General features: G+C 48.0%; 1 protein-coding gene across 1 annotated transcript in view; it reads right to left on the bottom strand.

Annotated features, from left to right (window-relative positions):
• Positions 1-16765, bottom strand: part of LOC137540959 (uncharacterized) — a 204593-nt gene that overhangs the window by 108938 nt on the left and 78890 nt on the right. The gene's annotated exons all lie outside the window — the stretch shown is intronic.

Below are 16765 nucleotides of genomic sequence, written 5' to 3' on the forward strand. Positions count from 1 at the left end.
GGTCGAATTCCAGCGAGTCGGGCTATCGCAAATGAGGTGTCTCACCGGCATGTTTTTCCGCTGAATTTCCGCAAAGCGTGCCATGGCTGTGTAAGACCGCCTCAAATGCCCACAGAACTTCCTGGCCTGCTTCAGGACATCCGCTAAGCCAGGGTACTTTGCCACAAATCTTTGAACAACTAGATTCATGACATGTGCCATGCAGGGTATGTGTGTCAGCTTCCCCATATGCAAAGCGGCAAGCAGATTGCTGCCGTTGTCGCACACCACGTTGCCTATCTCCAGGTGGTGCGGGGTCAGCCACTCATCCACCTGTTTCTTAAGAGCAGCCAGGAGAGCTGCTCCAGTGTGACTCTCCGCTTTGAGACAAGACATGTCTAAGATGGCGTGACACCATCGTACCTGGCATGCAGCATAGGCCCTGCGGAGCTGGGGCTGTGTAGCTGGAGAGGAGAACTGCCACTCAGCCAAGGAGGAGGAGGACAGCGAAGAGCATGTAGCAGGAGGAGAGGAGGTGGCAGGAGGCCTGCCTGCAAGCCGTGGAGGTGTCACAATTTGGTCCGCTGCGCCCTGCTTGCCATCGTTCACCACCAGGTTGACCCAATGGGCTGTGTACGTAATGTAGCGGCCCTGCCCGTGCTTGGCAGACCAGGCATCCGTGGTCAGGTGTACCCTTGACCCAACGCTCTTCGCAAGAGATGACACCACTTGCCTCTCAACTTCACGGTGCAGTTGGGGTATGGCCTGTCTCGAAAAATAAGTGCGGCCTGGCATCTTCCACTGCGGTGTTCCGATGGCCACAAATTTACGGAAGGCCTCAGAGTCCACCAGCCGGTATGCTAACAGCTGGCGAGCTATCAGTTCCGCCACGCCAGCTGTCAGACGCCGGGCAAGGGGGTGACTGGCCGAAATTGGCTTCTTCCGCTCAAACATTTACTTCACGGACACCTGACTGCTGCTGTGGGCAGAGGAGCAGGAAGCGCTCAAGGGCAGAGGCGGAGTGGAGGAGGGTGCCTGTGAAGGTGGAAGGGAGAAAGCGGCAGAAGCAGATGATGCACCTGAAGGAGGAAGAGGTGAAGGAGGGTGACTTTTATTTTGTGTGCTGCTGCTGCTTTTGCTCAGGTGGCCATCCCATTGCTGTTTGTGCCTTTTCTCCAGGTGCCTTCGTAAGGCACTTGTCCCTACGTGAGTGTTGGCCTTTCCACGGCTCAATTTTTGTTGGCAGAGCGAACAGATGGCTTTGGTCCGATCTGAGGCACACACACATTAAAAAAAATTTCCACACCGCTGAGCCACCCTGGGATGTGGGCACTATGGGGACCTCAGCAGCTGATGCTGAAGGGCAAGTTGGCTGGCTGTACATAGGTGGCGATACATGGTGCCAGACACTGCCACCAGCTGTTTCTGACGAAGAGCTGCCCCAGCTTCTTTCAGCAACTTCTCTCCTCCTACTACTCTCTGACTCCCCCTCTGAACTGTCCCCCTTTTCATCTCCTCTATTGGGAACATACAGAGGATCCCTATCATCGTAATCATCCTGCCCAGCTTCGCTTGCCTCAGACAAATCCAAACATGCACCATCAGTAGGTCCTTCATCCTCCTTACACGTTATATCCATAGTGTTGCCGCGTAACTCAGACATATGAGCTGGTGAAAATTCATCTGGCTGTAACAACAATGGCTGTGCATCAGTGATTTCAACACTAAATAATTCTTGCGAAGTGTCAAATGCAGCGGAAGTGGTGCTAGTAGTAGTGCTGGTGGCTGAGCAAGATGAGGTGTTCTGTGTCGCTAAATACTCAACCACGTCCTGACAATCTTGGGAGGTGATGGGACGTGCCTTCTTCCGAGCACTGTACTGTGGGCCAGGTCCACACGAAATTACATTTACACGACCTCGCGCAGACCTGCCGGGTGGCCTTCCTCTGGCTCTGGCACTACCTCTTCCTCTACCTGTTTTGTCCATATCCGGTATGCACGGAGTGGTATATCACACTGCGTGCACTCACGTAGGTAGGTGGGTTCACTTAACTGCACAGGTATGCGCACTGATGCGGTGGGTTCACTGAACAGAACAGGTATGCAGTGGCGCGTTCACTGAACACAACAGGTATGCAGTGGCGGGTTCACTGAACAGAACCGGTATACAGTGGCGGGTCCACTGAACAGAACCGGTATACAGTGGCGGGTTCACTGAACACAACAGGTACACACGTACACACACACACGTACACACACACACACACGTACACACACACACACACGTACACACACACACACACGTACACACACACACACGTACACACACACACACACACGTACACACACACACACACACACACACACACACGTACACACACACACACACACACACACACACACGTACACACACACACACACACGTACACACACACACACACACACGTACACACACACACACACACACGTACACACACACACACACACACGTACACACACACACACACACACACGTACACACACACACACACACACACACGTACACACACACACACACACACACACGTACACACACACACACACACGTACACACACACACACACACGTACACACACACACACGTACACACACACACACGTACACACACACACGTACACACACACACGTACACACACACACGTACACACACACACACGTACACACACACACACGTACACACACACACACACACATGTACACACACACACACACACACACGTACACACACACACACACACGTACACACACACACACACACACGTACACACACACACACGTACACACACACACACGTACACACACACGTACACACACACACATGTACACACACACACACACACACACACACACGTACACACACACACACACACACGTACACACACACACACGTACACACACACACACGTACACACACACACACACACACACGTACACACACACACACACACACACACGTACACACACACACACACGTACACACACACACACACACACACACGTACACACACACACACACGTACACACACACACGTACACACACACACACACACGTACACACGTACACACACACACACACACACACACACGTACACACGTACACACACACACGTACACACGTACACACACACACGTACACACACACACGTACACACGTACACACACACACGTACACACACACACACACACGTACACACACACACACGTACACACACACACACGTACACACACACACACGTACACACACACACACGTACACACACACACACGTACACACACACACACACACGTACACACACACGTACACACACACACGTACACACGTACACACACACACGTACACACGTACACACACACACGTACACACACACGTACACACACACGTACACACACACACGTACACACACACACACACACACACACGTACACACACACACACACACACACGTACACACACACACACACGTACACACACACACACACGTACACACACACGTACACACACACACACACGTACACACACACACACGTACACACACGTACACACACACACACGTACACACACACACACACACACGTACACACACACACACACACACGTACACACACACACACACACACACACACACACACACACACACACACACACACACACACACACACACACACACACACACACACACACACACACACACACACACACACACACACACACACACACACACACCTTGCCCCCTACTTTTTTCTTTTTTTTACCTGGTCTGTGTGCCTTTTCTGAACTGTGCAGTGCCAATGGGATTGTGTGGTAAGCAGGGCCGGCCTTAGGTTTCACAGCGCCCTGAGCGAAACCGGGTTTTGTTGCCCCCCCCCCCATAAGTAGCATAGTTATCCCCATATAGGTAGCATAGTTGCCCCCAGTGTAGGTAGTATAGTTGCCCCATATAGGTAGCATAGCTGCCCTCAGTGTAGCTAGTACAGTTTCCCCCAGTGTAGTAGCATGGTTGCCCCCAGTGTGGTAGCATGGTTGCCCCCAGTGTAGGTAGTCTGCCCCCAGTGTTGGTAGTTTGCCCCAAGCAGCGTATGTAGTTTGCCCCCAGCAGCGTAGGTAGTTTGCCCCCAGCAGCGTAGGTAGTTTGCCCCCAGCAGCGTAGGTAGCTTGCCCCCAGCAGCATAGGTAGCTTGCCCCAGTATGCCCCCAGCATAGGTAGCTTGCCCCCAGCAGCGTAGGTAGCTTGCCCCCAGCGTTGGTAGCTTGCCCCAGTATGCCCCCAGCGTAGGTAGCTTGCCCAGTATGCCCCCAGCATAGGTAGCTTGCCCCAGTATGCCCCCAGCGTAGGTAGCTTACCCCAGTATGCCCCCAGCTTAGGTAGCTTGCCCCAGTATGCCCCCAGCGTAGGTAGCTTGCCCGAGTATGCCCCCAGCGTGGGTAGCTTGCCCCCAGCGTAGGTAGCTTGCCCCAGTATGCCCCCAGCGTAGGTAGCTTGCCCCAGTATGCCCCCAGTGTAGGTAGCTTGCCCTAGTATGCCCCCAGCGTAGGTAGCTTGCCCTAGTATGCCCCCAGCGTAGGTAGCTTGCCCCAGTATGCCCCCAGCGTGGGTAGCTTGCCCCCAGCGTAGGTAGCTTGCCCCAGTATGCCCCCAGCGTAGGTAGCTTGCCCCAGTATGCCCCCAGTGTAGGTAGCTTGCCCTAGTATGCCCCCAGCGTAGGTAGCTTGCCCCAGTATGCCCCCAGCGTAGGTAGCTTGCCCCAGTATGCCCCCAGTGTAGGTAGCTTGCCCTAGTATGCCCCCAGCGTAGGTAGCTTGCCCTAGTATGCCCCCACCGTAGGTAGCTTGCCCCCACCGTAGTAGCTTGCCCTAGTATGCCCCCACCGTAGGTAGCTTGCCCCCACCGTAGTAGCTTGCCCCAGTATGCCCCTAGCGTAGGTAGCTTGCCCCCAGTGTAGGTAGCTTGCCCCAGTATGCTCCCCTTCCCTCCCCCCTTAATGTGGCAGCGGGCCGGGCAGAGACCTACTCACCTGACATCCAGCTCCAGCGCCGACGTCACTCTTCTCTCCCCGCCTCCGCTCCATCTGTAGTTAGAGCAGGCTACAAGAAAATGGCCGCCGTTTGTCTGCATTTGTGGACATCGGCGGCCATTTTCTTGTAGTCCTGCTCTAAATATAGACGGAGAGGACACGGGGAGACAGCGGGGCGGCAAGGGGCGACAGGGCGCATGCGCCCTTGAGAGCATGGCGCCCTGAGCGACCGCACAGGTCGCTCATAGCAAAGGCCGGCCCTGGTGGTAAGTCTTGTTACAGTACAAGTACTACAGTAACGAGCTTATTTCTAAAATGCAAATAACAGAAACTTCCCATTTCAGATAGGGACTCTATGTCCAGAAGGTAATTGAATCCTCCCTTCCTTTGAAGAGTGTACACAGTGATGTAAGCCTGTTATCTAGGTCCTAGGTTCTCAACGTGCGGTACACGTACCCCAGGGGGTACTTCTGATGGTTCCTGGGGGTACTCGGGCCTGATATACCTAACCAAGAATAACAAATTTAGAGTTTTAGAAAATGATACATCCAATTTAAACAACATCAAATTAGTATTTTAGCTAATTAAAAGCAATAGTAAATGCTTGGAAATTGTTTACAACCAATTATCATGTACTACGATTAAATATATATTTGTGAAGGGATACTTGTGATAATGTGTACTATGCTAGGGGTACTTGGTGAGTACAGGGTTTTAAAAGGGGTACTTACCAATAAAATGTTGAGAAACACTGATCTAGGTGATGTTTGCAGTGGGAGGGACAGTAAGTGATGCCACTTTTGGCATGACAGAAGATGGAAACCAGCAGAAATATTTTCTTTTTTCATATTACATTTAAAATCTGACAGTGAATACTAAAAACAGCAGGATAGGTAAGCTAAATAATTGGTTATTGGATGAATTTTTTTTTCAGTTGACCACCTCATGACTGCCTAATGCCAATTGGCGGCTACAGGGTGGCTCCCCCAGGACTGTGTAACGCCGATTGGCGTCAAGTCCTAGGAAAGTGGTTTGCAGGAAAACCGCCGTCTATTTACATTGTACAGCTCTGCGATCTACTGCAGTGCTGTACTGGGGACAGCCGTGATACTGTCCCCTGGAGAGGCTCACAGTGCGATCGGCTCTCATAGGCTGATGCCTATGAGAGCTGATCGCTGTGATTGGCTGTCGGGGGGGAGGGATAAAATAAAAATATGCATTTTTATTTTTTAAAAAGGAGTAATAAATTATTATTATTATTAATAATAATAATAATATTTAAAAAGCCTGCAGCAGCGATCAGAGCCCACTAACAGAAATCTCTGTTGGTGGGCAGAAAAGTGTGTGGGGGGGGGAATCATTTGCGTGCTAGGTTGTAATGCACTGCAGCAAGCTTATAAAGCTGCAGAGCACTGTATTGTAAAAAATAGCCTGGTCACTGAAGGGGGGGGGGCAGAGCCTGTGGTCCTTAAAGAGACACTGAAGCGAATACGTTTCACCCTTTTTACCTCATTATTCGCTTCAGTAGTCTCAGCACAAGTAAACCGCAGCAAAACAAGGGTTTTAGACCCCCCAAATTGCCGGGCAAACATCCACGACCAACTTGGTCGTGGATTTTGCTGCGCTGAGAGGCAGAGCTTTCAGCCGCAGCTCTGCCTCTCCTGACATCAATCGACGAGCGGATCTCTGCCTCTCCTCGCCCCTCTCTATGAAGGGAGAGTGAGAGGGGTGGGAGAGGCGGCGATGCGCCGCCGTGATTCACATCAGGAGAGGCAGAGCTGAAGCTGAAGCTCTGCCTCTTTCAGGAAATGCTGGCCAGATTGTCCCCCGAGGATTTGGGGTCTAAAGCGCTCGTTTAGCGGCGGGGATGCGGCGGTTTACTTGTGCTGAGAGTACTGAAGCGATTTAAAAGGTAAAAAGGGCAAAATTAATTCACTTCAGTCTCTCTTTAAGTAGCTAATAAAGAGTTTCATCCTACTTTAAAGCACTCTCTCAGAGTTAGAAAACAGTGGTTATATTGAAATGCAGCCTCTGGTGTAGATACCAGGAAAAGCAGATTGCTTGCTGTGATTTCAGTAAATCAATGCATTGGAGATTCATTTAAATTCCACTACAATTAATCTACCTGTCCACCTTGCAATCAGAACATCTCCAAACCCTTTCTCTTCCCATTTTATTATCAATACATCATTGCTTGGCAACTTTATTACACATATCTACTCTACTCGGCATTAGCATCCTCTGTTGGAGCATGGACTGGTGAAAGTTATATAGAAAATTAGCCCTTAACTTGCAAAATGTTAAGATTTCAAATCTCACTGATTTATTCAAATCCCAGAGCATCCAGTCTTGTTCTGTTTGGGATTATATAGTATGGAAGAGCATGCTCCATACATCCCATGGTTGTGGTTCTTCCAGTGCAAAAGACTGAATAACTTTAGATTTCACTTTTTTTCCTACAGCACCTACTGCAGAGGGGTTGTCACTACTCTTTATGTTTCGAACGTTGGGATTTCTACCATCTTCTACCATAAATAAATAAAATAAAATTCTCTTCAGCCTTCTAGGTTGCCTAGGTAGCTGGCACAAGATCCGTCTGGTTCCATCTGTGCCTGTATGCATAGGAAGTGTAAGGGAGTGGGAGGTGTAACATAGGACTTCATAGCAAAAAAAAAAAAAGTCAATCATACACGTCAACTCCCCTCTCACCTAGACATGGTACACCATGCTGTGCTGAGTGACCAGTTACATGATTGAGGTAAACAATTCTTTCAGAAGGATGGGTAAGCTAGCAAATTAAGAGAAGGGAGTCCTGCAAGTGCTTGGCTCCTGCAAGGCAGTGGAGGAAGAATCTGGAATAGTATGGCAACCAAGGGATGTAAGGTTTATTAAATCTGTTCAGTGGTTGAATGGAGGGAAAAGGTTGGATAAGGCCTTCCTATTCACCTCACAATGTGTCTGGGGGTAACTTGAGACGGACAGATGTTTGTTGCGTCGGAGTTAACCTTGCCTGTGAGAGGGGTTACATGTTCCACTGAGGTATGGGAAGGAAGCTGGAGTCTTCTGGAGCAGGTGGTTTTGCTCAAGTTGCCATACTGTCCCAGAGTGTCCAAGAGAAACAGTGGAAGGTACCCCTCTAGCTGAATAAAATGGGTGGGGTCACGCCCCGTTCTGTGATGTGCACATACCTACACTGATCAGCTGATTGGACTCTTTGATCCCTGCGTGGCCACCACTCCCCGTTGCTACACCTTGATCGGGTTGAGTGGCTAATGCTGCAGGCAGGGCCGGCCCTAGACTTTTTGCCGCCTGAGGCAAATTTTTTAAAAATTGTCACCGCCGCCCCGGGGGGGGGGGAGGGGGGGGGCGCTCTGGGGGGCCGCCGAGCTGGAGGGGTAGCTGGCAGGACGGGGGTATTGGGCCAGCGGCGGGGAGGGGGGTCGGACCCCCCCCTCCCTCCGCTCCCCTCCAGCCTAAATAGAAGCAGCCGTATGTGTAAGAGGCACGGGCGGGGAGGACACTCACCTCTTCCCAGCGTGCGCTCCACTGACGTCACTTCCTGCAGCGTCCTGCAGGAAGTGATGTCAGTGGAGCGCACGCTGGAGCGAGGAGGAGGTGAGTGTCTCCCCACCCGTGCCTCTTACACATACGGCTGCTTCTATTTAGGCTGGAGGGGAGCGGAGGACGGGGGACCCAGGCGAGGGAGGGGGGGGGTCCGACCCCCCTCCCCGCCGCTGGCCCAATACCCCCGTCCTGCCAGCTACCCCTCCAGCTCGGCGGGCCGGCTCCCCGCACCCACGGACGGGCGGGTGCCGCCCCTGGAAATTTGCCACCTGAGGCAAAAGTTTCACCCCGCCTCATGAGCGGGCCGGCCCTGGCTGCAGGCAGGAGGCAGTGCATGGTGATGTCTGAAAGCAGGCTTTGAAGGAGATCTGACTGTGGGATGCCAGAGTGGCGAGAGTACCGGATCTACTGTTGGCTTTTCGGACCAACTGCTTGCACAGCTACCATTGACCTGCGTAACTTAGTGGTCCATACTACTGGAGTCAGCGTTACTATCAGCATGTCCTGGCAACATTTGCCTCTCTATCCCTCCCTTCACCCTGAAACTAATCCGGATTATGTGCTACCGGTACCAGTGTGGGTGAGGTGTGAGTGGGCTGTGCTGGGAGCGCTCCACAGTGTGTTTTTAATGTGGTTTTAAGGCAAAGTGTGTGCATCCTTTGTGCAGTTTATACTTTTTGATACCAGTAAAGGTTATTTAAACTTGGATATCCCCTGAGCAGTCACTATATTGTTTGGTTGTACTAGGTTTTGCTCAAGTTGCCATACTATCCCAGAGTGTCTAAGAGAAACAGTGGAAGGTACCCCTCTTGCTGAATAAAGGAAACCTACATTTGCGGCACTATTTGAGGTTTATCGGTTTTGAGCTGTGGTTAAATGTGTTTTGAAGGTTCCTGAAGAAATCCACACTTAAGTTTACATAGACCTTATTTGCACAGTATAGCTGAGTTGCAAACGATCCCAGATCTGCAATATCACAATATCTGACAGGGAATTGCATAGATTAGGCAGTAATGGACAGCCACTTCTTTAAAGTGATATGACTGGAAAATTGAACAAGAGTAAGAATCTGAACTTGTGCCAAACGGCAAACGCTAGATATTTCAATCAATATTTTTCAGTATGTCCAATCTGCTTCTGATCAAGAAAGTTATCGATTTTGAGGTGGGACAGGTTGCTGTCAGTCAGTTGGTTGTATTTTTTTTTTTTTTGTCCAATCATTTTCTCAATTAGAAATAAGATCTGAACACTAATTCGGCCTCCAGCAATAGCTGGAAGCTAAGTTACATCATTCCCCACTATCTATGGCAACCTGGAGGGGGAATAGTAATTAGCGCCGCCGGGACTTGTGCAGGAGCAGGGTGAGCCGTATATCGGCTGTATCCTGCACCCAAGTCTCCCGGCGGCTACTTCATAGGAATGCAAAATCATTGCCATAACCCAAGTTTAGTTTGGGCATAACCAAATTATTTTGTTCAAATTATTTTTTTTCAATATGTTTTTGGAATGTGGGAGGAAACCAGAGTGAATGGAGAAAACCAACGCAAACATTGAAAGAACATTCAAACTCCATGTACATTGTGTCCTGGGTGAGATTCAAACCAAAGACTTTAGTGGTGCATGCTGAGAGTGCTATCCACCACTCCACCATGCTGTCCAATATCTGGAAACAGATCATACATGAAAATAAATGTAAAGGTAAGAGCAGCTTACCTAAGGCTATATGCTTGAAATTAAAAACATGTATTGCACTAAAAAACATCACAATGCATTTTGTGGGTTACGATCTCACTTCCTTAGGCCCGTGCCAGACACATCATATGTTCATTTTCTATACCCCACTACAGCTCCCTATGGCACCCTGGTAGAATAGAACCTGCATCAGAGCACAACAGACTTGTGCTAGATGGCAGTGTATGGCTATAATGACAGTATACTGAACATTCTTTTAGAATAGCTGTTATTTTGCAGGACGGTCACTGTTTGTCATATGATCTAACAATTTGAACGTCTGAGGCAGATGGTGGACATTGTCCAATCCACGGCTTGCAATAATCCTGAAACTGGAGGGATTGCCTTGATTCTTGGACTGTGTAATAGGTAGGTCTTGCCAATCAGGTCAGTATTTTTGATCTGTACTAACTGTACTCTCCTGCCAACTGTATGTTTCTCTTTTCATTGCACGTTTCGCTTTGCAATTGTTTATTCAGATGTGTTTTATGTATTTGCAATTATGATTTACCACTTTTTACTTGCAATTCTCACTTTATTCACTGCTGCAGAAGACGCTGATCCTACAGGAATCATTTATTACAAAAAGATTTGATGTAATGGCTGTATAATGGCTGGGACTCTGACCTTTCAGCAAATGGATCCCAGTGCCAGCCTGTGCTGCAGAGAAGCCTCGCTCCTCTGTTACTGCCAACGCTGGGCAGCACTTCCAAGCAGCGAGACATTCTATTTTGGTGAGCTCACTGGCTTTCGTTCCAATCTCCCAATTCATTTAAAGTGGAATTCAATTTCCATTACAAACTCCTCACCTAAAGTCATAATATGCTCTCAAGTGAATAAAAATGGTATTAAAAAAACATGGGTCAGCTGGCAGAGCAGGCACTTTCACCCTCTTCATGCTCGTATCACTAAAATTTGAGTTTTGGAGGAAGACTGGGTGTGAGCAGGCATCAGTCACTCGCTGAGTGTCTGCAGATTGGTGAAGCAGGAAGCTTACTTATTTATTGGTTTTTGGCCATTTTTAGAACCCAAGGCAAGGCAGCTGTTGCCTGCCCCCCACCCCCTAAACTTATTAATAGGAAGTCTGCAGCCTACACAATTGGCTTTGCAGACAGCAATGACAAATGTATAAGGCCACATCAATCAGCGCAGATGGCTAGGCAATCAGAACGAAACGCGTCCGATCACACGCCATCTGCGCTGCTATGCTGACCCCATTTATTACAGTTAATGGGTCAGCGCTGCGATTCTCGAAAAATGCATGCAGCAGTGCAATAGTGCATCGCACTGCTGCACAGCGTATATGATGGGAATGGTAGAAGGGCTGTGTATGCACTCCTACCGTTCTTGTGTGTCGCACACTCTACACGCTGCCAAAATGCACACGGCAGCACGTATAGTAGGAATGAGGCCTTAGTTAGATTAAAAAAAGTCTGTGAAGCATATACACATTTTTACGAGGCCAGATAGTGTACTGGTTAAGGGCACCGCCTTTGACACGGGAGACCAGGGGTCAAATCCTTGCTAGGGTCAGTACCTATTCAGTAAGGAGTTCAAGACAAGACCTCCTAGCACTGCATTGTGGCCTCTTGAGTGCGCCCTTAGTGGCTGCAGCTCTTGAGCACTTTCTGACAGGAGAAAAGCGCTATACAAATGTTCGGATTATTATTTTGGATTACAAACGCACTCAACCCACATAACAAATCCAGTGGAGTAGCTAAGGAGCTGTGGGCCCCGGTGCAAGGTTTACATTGGGGTCCCCCAAGCACTCTATACATAACAATTGATATGACACACTAAAACCTGCCAAGGAAAAGCACAGCATCAGAGGTGCAAGAAGGGGATGGGGAGCAGCTGGTTAATAATTACTACTATTCACTGCATCTATAAAAGTGATTATTAGCAGCACAAGACCAATAGAGAGCAAAAACTGTGGTTGAGAGAGGGCCCCTACATCCCAGGGGCCCCGGTGCATTCGCAACCTCTGCACCCCTTATTGCTATGCCACTGAACAAATCCTTCCTATAAATGTTAAGAGAGTGTGTAGCCACTGGAAATCTAGAAGAGTTGCAACACTCAATACACACCAAGTCAACACAATTACAGCTTAGCTTAATTAGCTGAAATTAACAGGACCTGCCATTCATTGTTACAGTCCCAATAACAGCACCCGCCATTCATTGTTGTGATATTCAGGCAACTTTTGTTACGTTTATCAGTAGTGCTCTTTTAGGTGGTAAAATTACCATTCATCCAGGTCTTAAAGGAGCTAGCAGTTGTGCAAAAAGGCCCCTACACATGCCTGACGTAAGTCGGCTGAGGCGGCCGATAACGACCGCCTCAGCCGATAATCAGGCAGGTGTACGTCAGCTGCCAACCCCAACCTGAAAGCTAACCACCCGGCCGCTCTACTCACCACCAGGGAACGCAAATCTCATAGTTCGAGCTGCCACCCCGCCTGCTGCGTGATGTCACTCTACGCAGCTGACACTTTTGTGTGCAGCTTGGCCCAGCGATGTTGCTGAAGGAGATCAGATACTGATCTTCAACGGGCGACATCCGTCAAAGGTGTGTACCCGCCTTAAGAATTTTAAATGTGATCAGCACCCACGGCTTCCAAAGGTAGAAAAAACAAAAAGAATGGAGTGCTTGGACCGCCCGTCCTTCAGTACCCCTTGGGCAGCAGCAATGAATTTCAGAAAAAATGGTCAGCACCTCCAACCAAGTAGTAGCTCTTTTAATTTCAAACATAGCTCTTTATTTAAAAATGGTTAAAAATCCATAAAAAAAAAATGAACATGGTATGGGCCTGGATTCCAGCGACAGCCCGCTGTTTCAGACTTCTCAGCCTTTCTTCAGGCCGAACAGTCCCACACTGAATCTTATTCACATCATCTCACCTTATATGCCAGTCTCTTACCTCACCGACCAATCACAGGGGACCATGCTCTGGAGGACCTGATAGAAGACTGCCAGGGTTTAAAAAGGACCAATGGGATCATGAAGAAAGGCTGAGAAGTCTGAAACAGCGGGCTGTCGCTGGAATCCAGCCCCATACCATGTTCATTTTTTTTTATGGATTTTTAACCATTTTTAAATAAAGAGCTATGTTTGAAATTAAAAGAGCTACTACTTGGTTGGAGGTGCTGACCATTTTTTCTGGAACGCCCGCCTTAACCTTCCTGGCGGTAAGCCCGAGCTGAGCTCGGGCTATGCCGCGCATTAGGATTTCTCAGGCCCTGCTGGGGCGATTTGCATAATTTTATTTTGCAACACGCAGCTAGCACTTAGCTAGCTGCGTGTGCATTCCGATCGCCGCCGCTCCACGCAAGATCGCCGCACCGTGCCGCCCCCCCTCACTCCATGCACTGCCTGGCCAATCAGTGCCAGGCAGCGCTGAAGGGTGGATCGGGACTCCCTTAGACGTCACGACGTCGATGATGTCATCCCAGCGGCGAGGGAAGGGACCGGAGCTCTGCAGGAGGCGGGGGGAGCAGCAGACTGACAGGACAGATGTAAAACTCAGCCCGCTCTGACACGCTGTGTGTCAGCAGCGCGGCTGTTATTTATGGCTGATTACAGAGTGCAGGGGGAAGTTAGGGGGGGATTAAAATTGCAACAGAGGCTGGGCTGTATAGGCAGATCCAGCCTCTGTATGTGGATTGCATTGTTAGAACCCCGCCTCGGGTTCTCTTTAAGAATTGCATGAGGCACAGCCTGCTAAAAATAGCTCCAGTGTGACCTCTCAAGCAGCGGTCACCCCAGGCATCTGCCTGGTTTGTCTAAGCCAAAAAAAACGGTTCTGCTTTTTTGCTTTGCAAATACTGTCTTGTACAAAAAGTTTTATGGACAGTTAACTTCATATACTGTTCCATTAACAGAATACAAAAAAAAAAAAATCTCTGAACTGGTGATTTCATACATTCATAGTTACATAGTTATTTTGGTTGAAAAAAGACATACGTCCATCGAGTTCAACCAGTACAAAGTACAACTCCAGCCTGCTCCCTCACATATCCCTGTTGATCCAGAGGAAGGCGAAAAAACCCTTACAAGGCATGGTCCAATTAGCCCCAAAAGGGAAAAATTCCTTCCCGACTCCAGATGGCAATCAGATAAAATCCCTGGATTCGGGTATATTGAGAAGATATACCGTATTTTCTGGCGTATAAGACAATCCCCAACATTTCCAGTTAAAATATAGGAGTTTGGTATAAACTCGACGTATAAGACTACCCCTCTTCCAACGCACACCAAATAAAAATTAAAAAAATAATATACTGGTGCTATGTATGAACAGGTACTGGTGCTGTACTGCATGTGGTACCCAGTATATAGGTGATTGACTATTTGGATTGGTCAACTCTCCCTAAGCGGGTTGATCTACTCTCCCTGTTTATCAGAGCGGTATGGAAAAATAGATTGTGCTATGCCCATAAAACACACCTCTTTCACCCATCTAGCCTGCCCTTGTATCCTATTTACCTCCTCTGCCTCTCAGATCTCGCACATGCGGTAGCAGGATGGGCCAGGCCAGACGGGTGGAAGAGGCGTGTTTTATGGGCACAGTACGATCTCTTTCTTCCATAACCTGGGCGTCCCAGACCTTGCAGCATGAGCAATGAGCTGCCCCCCGCATATGCGGCAACCACCGAATCTCCAGCACCTGGTAATTAAACATCAGCATGTCGCATACACACATCGGGTATCAGCATCGCGTATCACCCAGCAACAATGACACTTGGCGTATAAGACCACCCTCGACTTTTCAGAAGATTTTCAAGGGTTAAAAAGAATTATATGCCAGAATATGCAAAATATGCAAAGAAGGCTAGAAGTCTACTGTATATCACTATTTATTTTTGTTATTTTTGTCTATAAATACCACAGAGGTGTTTTAAGTAGAGACGGAAATGTTTAGAACCCCTGTCAGGTTTTTACCTGTGCTTGTATTCCCTGTGGAGAGAGATGCGCATTTCCTGGCCCCAATGCCTAGGCATTAGGTATGTCATGTACAATAGAATCAACATGACTCAAGTAGATAGTCAAGTATTTTACATATGTTCATTATATTATGAATGTTTAGTCTGGGGGTTGATTTGTAAGTCACTGCTGTTGCTTTTGTTAAGAAAATATGCCAGCAAGTATGCACCACTAGCAGGTTACTGAGTCACCAAGAATTAGCATCAGAGGATCAGCACAATAGCTGAGAAAGGAACACACTGTATAATATGCATAAGTCATCCATGGCTCCTTTCATAGTCCTCTCTCTTTAGGTATCCATTACCATTGTGATGTGTGGATGTTTACAGGCCTGACGTGAGGCAGGTGCGGAGTTGATTCTCTCTATTCTAAAAACTGGAAGCTGTCAGACCCCATAGCAACGTTCCTGCTGTTATAAATAGCTCTGGCGTTCGCACTGACATTGGCACAGTCAGCAGTCCTTAGTGGATTCTCCTGAAAATTTGCAGAATGAGAGAGAAGAAACCAGAAATCGTCTCAGAGCAAAACCTTTGATGTCATCAGGACATGAAGTTGGGGAGATATCCCAGGTGGAAACACGTGATACAGTAAAGTGATCCGCTTTAACAGCAATTGATAAAAAATGATTGGATTGCCTGAAAAATCGGAACGTTTTTTTTTCTCGATTGGATTTCCCATTTTTATTCGATATAAGTCAATCGGGAGTGGTGGATTTTTCTTATCAATTTTTATGAGAACTGAATGGTGTACGGTAGATTGTAATTTTCTTAATATATATACCCAAGCAATTTTCTTAGGGTTTTCAATCATTTTTTTCATAATTGGGGAAAAATTGAACAAGTGTAGTACATTGGTCAGGCTTTTCAAATGTTAATCAGAAAAAATTATTGTAATCCTTGAATTGAAAAGAAATAAAAACAAAACAAAAACAAATTGTATGGTGTGTGGCCACCTTTACACCGACACAATCACACGTTTCCACTTCACCCAAAACAAAAAAGGAACTGTAATTAAACTTTAAAGCTGAACCTTCTCTGGTGCAGCCTTTATTTTTGTATCATATGTACAGAACATTAAAGGTGCTCATTAATGGTACAATCTCCAGCGTGATTGACCATATGATAGTTATCGATCGGCACCATTAACAGTACCTGATCCGAACAGACGACTGTCCTATCAACTGTTCTAAAAAAAAAAAAAGGAAACTAGAATGCAAGGTGCATACAGACACTATGATTTTAGTCATCCCAGAAGATTGTGATGTTTTAAGGCCTCCCATTGATCATGTGTGACATTACAAGGGCAAAGGCCCTAGACTTGGGACTGATAACCAGGTCCTACTGTACTCTTGAAACCATCTCGCTGTTACTGGCAGTCAAAAACACATGTGGCGCTCTAAACACATCACATTCTCTTTTTGAACATTTAAATTGAACCTAAAAACAGAATTGAGCTT

Source organism: Hyperolius riggenbachi, chromosome 12 (genome assembly GCF_040937935.1).
Source record: "Hyperolius riggenbachi isolate aHypRig1 chromosome 12, aHypRig1.pri, whole genome shotgun sequence".
Classification (NCBI taxonomy): domain Eukaryota; kingdom Metazoa; phylum Chordata; class Amphibia; order Anura; family Hyperoliidae; genus Hyperolius; species Hyperolius riggenbachi.